At 42.3% G+C, this 8,303-nt stretch overlaps 1 long non-coding RNA gene across 2 annotated transcripts in view; it reads right to left on the reverse strand.

The window, feature by feature from the left end:
• Nucleotides 1–1,498, reverse strand: part of LOC144294525 (uncharacterized) — a 105,513-nt gene extending 104,015 nt beyond the window's left edge. For both annotated transcript variants that reach the window (XR_013361888.1, XR_013361887.1), the window contains exons 1-2: nt 1,348–1,498; nt 147–312 (exon numbers count right to left, since the gene is read on the reverse strand). This is a non-coding gene — a long non-coding RNA (uncharacterized LOC144294525). The remainder of the gene's footprint in view (nt 1–146; nt 313–1,347) is intronic.
• Between the last annotated feature and the right edge of the window lie 6,805 nt (nt 1,499–8,303).

Below are 8,303 nucleotides of genomic sequence, written 5' to 3' on the forward strand. Positions count from 1 at the left end.
AAGGAGTAAAACCTGTTTCAAAACAAAAACAAACAAAAACCAAAAGCAAACAACAACAACAAAAACACTAAAAAACTAAACCGCTTCCTGAATATGGATATTGCCAGAAATTAACAAAAGCTCTAATAATTTTTTTAAAAAATTACCTTTGGTAGCAACTCCAAACTGAGTCTCTGAGCTTCACCGAAGCACTTTGTCTCATAGATTCGGGAGGATTCTAAATGGTGGGCTGTGTCCTCCTTGAAATATGTCCCCCAAATGCAGGTTCTCTGTGGCTGGTTTGAAATGACCCAGATTGTATTGGATTCTTCACTGGAGTGAAATGAGATCTTTAGTTAAAAAGTAATGAAGTGTAATTGGAACATAAATAATTTTTAACCATAATAACATTTTGGTCTAGGCCAGAACACTGGCATGTGAATAATTTTGCATCCTGCCCCAGGGAGAGTATTGGTAGACACAGGTGGGGAGCATGAATTCCAAATACTGCCTTGAGGGTTCCAGACATAATGGCGAGGGCAGACAGGCCTCTGGTTTTTTAGTCAAAGAGCCTCTACAGAAAGCCTCCTGCTGCACTGCTCACCCCCATGGAGAACAGAGAGCCCCGCCGCTCCCCCAGCCAGCTGCGGGAGCAGGAGCAGCTCAGCTCAGCTCAGCTCGGGAACCCTCTGCCTCAGCAAACCTCCAAATAATTGCAGGACCCCGCTGGAGTGCCCCTTCCCCCCAGAGCAGGAGGTGCAATTAGAATAGACAGGACTTGGGAAAACATGAATTTAAAGCTACTGTAACAGCTCCCTCAGGGGACTGCAGTACAGAGGGAGGTCCCAACTCAAATGCACTGGGGCGTAGACCACACCTGGACACCAGAGGACCCTCCTCCACCTGTCAGTCATTTGCATAACCCCAGCCCTTCAGATATAGGATGTCCTTACTCATGAAAGGGGCTGCTTGTCACGCAGCAGCAACTACGCAATGACTAAGCATCATTCGTCGTCTGCCTCCCGCATAAAAAAGTGATTTATTTATTTATTTAAGATTTTATTTATTTATTCATTCATGAGAGAGAGAGAGGGGGGCAGAGACCCAGGCAGAGGGAGAAGCAAGCTCCATGCAGGGAGCCCGACGTGGGACTCGATCCCAGGTCTCCAGGATCACACCCTGGGCTGAAGGCAGTGCTAAACCGCTGAGCCACCAGGGCTGCCCTAAAAATGTGATTTAAAAAAAATCTGATTGGAGCCTGTTTCCTGGCTCCTCGGTTGTCTAAACCCCATGAAGAAGTTCATCCCGCAGGAAAAAACAAAAAAACAAAAAAACAAAAAAACCTGTACTGTCATCTTGTCATCTTACCTTCTTTTCTTCCTTGTGGCCCAGTTCCTTCATTTTCTTTTCATCTCTGATTTGATAAATACATTCTAAGGAAAATGTTCTGGATTTAACAGCTCCTTTCTTTCCAGAGCTGGGGCTTCTGCAGAGGTCACAAGAACCATGAAAAACACATGAACCTAAAAAAAAAGAAAAAAAAAAAAAAAAAAGCATGGATGGAGGGATTTCTGGATTCACCACCATTGATTGACCAAGGAAGAGGGATGTCTGCCAGCAAATCGGAAGCCAGAGCACTGCCTGCAAATCAGTCACCGTCTCACTCCTATATTCATTTAACAGACACATTATAAATGTTGATAAGCAGAACACTGTGCTCGTTACTGACTCAGACACAGAGATGAAAAAGACACATGTCCTAATTTACAGAGACTTCCAGTCTGACAAAAAGAGGCAGGCCTATCAACACATATCTATAACACAAAACCCAAAGACATAAAATATGGGCTAGAAGAGGGGCATGGGTGGGGGAGTGGGTGAAATAGGTAACGAGGACTAAAGAGTACACGTATGATGAGCACCAACTAATGTGCAGAACTGCACACCTGAAACTAATACGACACCGTATGTTACCTATGCTAGAATTAAAATGTAAAACTTAATAAAAAAAAAAAAACTGTGATAGAGGTAACAGCCACATACTATGGAATACAGAGAGCACCGCTGATGCGAGCCTCCAAGCAAGAGCCCTGGTTGCATGCATGGGATGCAACCCATCCCCTGGGGATGGGGAATGGAGTGCGGGCCTGCTGAGCTGAGCAACCAGCCTGGCTGCTGGGCGGAAAGGCTGCCCATAGAAGAGTCTGGCCAGGGCACAGAATGTCAGATCACTGCGTGCTATGTTAAGTTAAGGTGTTTGGAAACGTCTACTACTAACTATCTTCGTTTCCGAGGGCTTCTGTAACAAGTCAGCACCAAGTGGTTAACTCTAATCACAGGAACTTATTCTCTCACAGTTCCAGAGACCGGCATCCAAATTTAAGGTATTGGCAGGGCCAGGATCTATCTCTCTGAGGGCTCTAGGAAAGAATCCGGCCTTGCTTCCTCCTAGCTGGCAGTTCTTGGCATTCCTTGGCTTGTATCCGGATCACTCCCATTTTTCATGGTTGTCTTCTCTCTGAGTCTCTGGTTTCTCTGCTTCTTTTTCTTATAAGGATGCCAGTCAAAAAAAAATTAAGTTAAATTAAAAAATAAAAATAAAAAAAATAAGGACGCCAGTCATTGGATTAGGACCCCCTTAATCCAGTAAGACCTCTCCCTGACTAATTACATCTGCAAAAAAAAAAAAAAAAGTATTTCCAAATAAGATCACATTTTGAGGTTCCCAATGGACGTGAAGTTTAGGGGAATACTATTCAACCGGATACAGTAATCGATGTGATTTACCATTTTTGAGGCGAAGGTAGGATAATGTGTCACAGCTCCAAGTAGGCAAGCTTTGTATCTAACCTTTCTAGCTAAAAGCTTCCTAATAAAGACAAGTTCAACAGCTATTTTAAAAGTACCATAGACTGAATAGCCAGGCAAATTTGGAAGGATGAAGAAAGAGGACCGATGACATCACTGCAGGTTTCCAGGAAAGGTTGATAGCGACACTGTTGCCAACGATAACAACACCAAATATTTGTTGAGTGTTGCCTCCAAGCCAGGCATCCTTCAAGCTGCAGGTACTTCGTTAATGTTCATAACAGCCCCAGCGAGAAAGATTTCACCACATTGCAGGTGGTAAACTGTTTGCCACTTGGCAAGTCTTAAAACTGAGGCACAGAGAACTTAAGTGCCTTGCCCAAGGACCTGGGCACGCAGCGCATCATAGTGAGAGCTGGAAAATGAAGCAGGGAGTCGAACTTCAGAGTCTGTGACTTCCGCCACTGCAGTAGAGCTGCCTCTCTAAGATGGTGCGTCCTTAAGCCAAGCAAATTAAGGAGAAGAGTTCTTATTACAGCAGAAGATGAAGAACGGAGGCAACAAGCTCGGTTGGAAGCATGGTTAAAGAAATGTTCCTCCCAGCACTTACTTAGGAATCTGAATTGTATTTGGTGCATCAGGATGTGCCTCACACCTCCCTAACAAGTCTCAAAAAATCCAAATATGCAGAATGAACACCCTACTACAGAACAACAATGCAAAAAAAAAAAAAAAAAAAAAAAGAACAACAATGCAGTGCCTCAGAACGTTGCCATAAATTATCAGAGGGGGAGACTAAATGTTGGAAAACACTCTTGCATTTCTCTTTGGACTCATTAGTCGTCTTTATCTCCAGATCAGTCTGAGTCAGGGCCTCAGTGCTCTGCTCCTCCGTGACTCTGGCGGGAGGCTGCAGAGCCCTTGGGCCCTGGGATGAAGCAGGAGGGCACCGTGCCCCAGATCGCCTTATTTCCTTCTTTGCTACTGATACTGCACGGCCAGATAATCACCATAGAGTGTTTCATAAGTTGCATCTTCATTAAAAAAAAAAGTATTTTTTTTACAAATAAATTTATTTTTTTATTGGTGTTCAATTTGCCAACATATAGAATAACACCCAGTGCTCATCCCGTCAAGTGCCCCGCTCAGTGCCCGTCACCCAGTCACCCCCACCCCCCGCCCTCCTCCCCTTCCACCACCCCTAGTTCGTTTCCCAGAGTTAGGAGTCTCTCGTGTTCTGTCTCCCTTTCTGATATTTCCCACTCATAAAAAAAAGGTCTTCTTTAGGCATAGATCATCTTTAATTAGCAACCACTCTCCTCCTTTTACAATACCCTTTTTTTTTAAAGTCACTTCTTCTCACTCTTTTTGTTCCTTGACTCTACGCTTTTATCCACAGGAATCTGGACAACGATGCACTGCAATTGCCCCTGCCTGTGTTGCCAGTGATAGATCTGAGCGTGGCTTCTGATACCAACATCGTATTTGACAATCTTGACCTCTCCTTCCTTCTTGAAGCATCCTGGTTTTGTTTTGGTGGTTTGGAGGACATTCTCCCCATTCCTGTTTCTTTCTTACCTCTATAGTTTCTCATGTCCCAGTTTCTCTTTTGATTTCTCTGCCTAGAATTTAAATCAGCGATTTTCAAATAGGGCATTATGATCACGTTGTAAGGGGATGGGATGGTAATAAGAATTTTGATAGGCAGCCTCAAAGATGAAACCCTGTGGCTTGTTCCTCATGGTATTTATCCTTGTATGATCTCTTCCTCTCAAGTGCAGACTGGATTTACTCACTCATTTCTAGTGAATGGAATGCTGCAGATGACATGTGACGTGTCTTTGAGATTAGGCTATAAAAAGATTGTGCTGGGGTGCCTGCCTGAAGCATCTGCCTTCGGCTCAGGTCATGATCCAGGGGTCCTGGGATCCAGCCCCCACTTCAGGCTCCCTAAACAGTAGGAGGTCTGCTTCTCCCTCTCCTTCCACCCCTCCTCCCTGCTTGTACTCTGTCTTGTGCTCTCTCAAGTAAATAAATAAAATCTTAAAAAAAAACAAAAAAGACCATGGCTTCCATCTTGAAAGAGTCCTCTCTTGCTCTTTCTTGGATTCCTCAACCCGGAAGAGCTGGCTGCGGGGTCATGAGTGAACCCTAAGAGAGGCCCATGTGATGAGAGACAGACAGTGGTCTGCCCAAACCCAGGCGCGTGAACTTGAAAGAAAACATTCTTTTGGTCAAGACTTCAGGTGAGACCACAGGCATGACCAGCAACTTGGTCGCCAACAAGCTGAGAGACCCTTGAGCCAGAGGCACCCAGCTAAGCCTCTCCAGATTCCTGACCCAGAGACACTGAGGTAACAGATGTTTATTGTTTTATGCTGTGAAATTGGGGGGTAACTTGTTATGCAGCAATAGAGAACTAATACAGACACTTGACTGATAGGCTTCACTGACTACCCACCGCTCCCTCTCCTGCCACCGCGGTCCTCGCTCGCAGCCTCCAGCCTCCACGCACAGCCCCCTTCTCTGCCACTGTCAGAACCACTCAACCAGAGAAGTTCTGTCTTGATCTCTCTTATAAATTGATTCTTTATACAATTTTATTGCACTTACTACACAACTTTTTCCCCAGCTAAAAATTGATTGGAACGCCAATGTTCTCAGTGTGGGTGTTTCTCAGGGTTCCATCCTTGGCATGTATCTCTTTTCAGATTTCCCACTCTCCCTTAAAAACCACACTTAAATCCATATCAATAACTACCTTTCTCTACTTCTATAGTTCCCAAAGGCACATTCCTAGACGTATCTCAAACCTTGACTCATCATTGATCATCTCCGTTTGTCCCACAAGCATGTGAAAGTCAAAATGTCCAAAACCGAACTTATAAACTTTCTTACAAAATATGTTTTTCTCCTGTTATTTTCCACTTTAATTATTGGTGCTACCATCACTCAGGTCATCCTTAATTTCTTGTCCTCACTCCCCACCATTCTTTCAACAAACATTGAAAATCCTATAAAATCTCCTTCCTTACTGTGCCTTGGATCTATATCCTGTCCCTCCGTTGTCACTCTTACTTTCAGGCCACCGTGGTTTCTGCTTGGATTATTTCAACTCTCATCAACAATCTATATCCACACAACACAGGGGTGGAGAGCTCCGGTTGATGTTTCAGACTTATTTCTAATCTCAAATCATTTGAATTCCAGCTCTGAATACTTACTCCCTGGGCTATATTGCATAAATCATTTAATCTCTCTCCTTGTAGTTATATCATCTATAAAACAAAGATAATAAGAATACATGCCTCAGAACGTAGTTCTAAATGCCTTAGGAGACTCATATGACGTGTTTGGACTGCTGCCTGGCATAGGGACCGCTCTCAATAAATGTTAGTGATTATTGAAGGGTAAGCTAACAGAGTGGCAAGGGCATGGACAGCCAGCCTGATGAGTTTAAATTCTTGTTCTGCCATTTATTATCTGAGTGGACCGAGGCAAGTTACTTTAGTGTTCTGTTCCTTCGCTTCTTCATCTGGAATACCAATACTAATCAACACACAAAATTATAATAATGTTAGTGCATGCTGAATACTCATCAAATATTTCCTCTTATTGTCCCTATTGTGCCACTTGTAGATCCATGCATTTCCCTGCCAAAATATTTCTCAACCTCAGGTCTCAACATCATGACATTTCCCTGCTCTTTGAAAGTCCACCCATTACTCCTTAGCACAGCATCTTGCAACTTTCGTGATTTGGCAAACATCTCCAGCTTCATCCCTCTCCATTCTTTTCCACTGAAACTTAAACTCCAATCAGACTAAGATATTGATCTTTAAGTATTCCATATTCTCGCGAGTCTCTCCGTCATTGCAAATGCCATCCCTCTTACCATAAAGAACCCTTCTACACTACTCATCGGGCTAACTGCTACCCATCCTTTCAAAATTTATCTGATAATATCAAGTTTTCCAGGAAACTTCCCCAACTACTACTGATACCCCATGTAACACACACATACACGCACCCCAACACACTCACGCATATTGGTCAATCTTCTGTGAGTGCCCATAGTTCTCTCTGCACATTTCTATATCTAATATCCAGAAAACCGTTAACTAACCTTGTATATTTATGACTTTTCAGTAGACATGAGATGTGTGCTCCAGCAATGAGCAGGGACATATGGAACATTATAGGGACACAATAAATATTTAATCAATGAACAAATGAGGTCTCTAATCTACCAAGTCCTTTTTTTTATTTTAGAGAGTGCATGAACTTTCTGTATTATGTTCCTACAGTAGACTTTTGATAGAGTTTGGAAACAATTAGAGAGAGTCTCAGTTTGAGAGAAAAAAAGTACATGGACTCTGAACAATGAGGAACCCCAAGAGGCTCCAGAGACTTTGTACTAATGTCTCAACTGAGCCCAAGTGAATAAAGTCTTAACAATCTCTCCAAGCCTGTCTATCCCGTAGCTTCAGGCAAGTACATACCTGGTTAGAGTCTTCTATCTTTTACTCCAAAATTCCACAATACTTTTTATGAAATTCAAAGTTTTTGAATACTTCAGTTTCAGACCAACAACTCCAGTAAGGTAGGACTCGTGTCCCATATTTTAACAGTTTTCTAAGTACAATTCTCTAAGTCAGTTGCTTAAACTGGGGCTCCATTAGCCAGTGTATTGATTTCCAATTGGTGGGAGGGCCAAGGTGTGAATCACTTCACTAGAGTGCCAAGAAAGGTAACTGAAGAGACCAAAGAGTTTCCTGTCTTTTTAGGTTTAATCAAGGAACTGATAAGTTCCCAATTCTTAAAAATATGTGAGAATGAGGAAGCTATGCTTTTTTTCTTCCTATACAATTTTCTCTTTTGATATATGCTGAAGAAGCAAAATAACTATTGAGAAACGACAGGTTCTGCTGATAGAAATGGAAGAAATGGGAGAGATAGTCTTCAGGTCTCAACACAAACAAAAATGAGCAGTATCCATGTTACTAACGAGATCTCCTCCTGAACCCACTTATTTCATAAAGGGTCTAAATATGTGAGATGAGCAAAGATAGTTTTCTCAAACAGAACATTTTCCTGTAGCTAGGAAAGAGAATTGGAGGGAAAATTACACCTATAAAACTGATTGAGAGGATAAAGAAAGAACTCTTTATATTTCTTACATTTCTAACACAGAGAAATGGAATCATTTTTCCAGAATGTGCTTTCATTACTGGAGTAAGGCGGCAATGATCAAGGTAAGATTGAGAGAGAGAGTATATTTTTATTTTTTTGTAATGTATACCTATGGGGATGTTTGGCATTTCTCCTGACATAAATAATTTTTCCAGAAACTTTGGCTGGAAGTTTCTGTGCTGCTTTAGAAATAGGAGCTAGAAGAAATAAACAAGTGATAGGAATATGTAAGAATACAGAACCTATAAAAAGTAATGACAAATAACAGCCTAAAGTCTTGACCTGACTGGGAAAAGAGATGTCAATTTCAATTAACAACTGAG

The sequence above is a fragment of the Canis aureus genome, chromosome 23 (genome assembly GCF_053574225.1).
Source record: "Canis aureus isolate CA01 chromosome 23, VMU_Caureus_v.1.0, whole genome shotgun sequence".
Taxonomy (NCBI): Eukaryota; Metazoa; Chordata; class Mammalia; order Carnivora; family Canidae; genus Canis; species Canis aureus.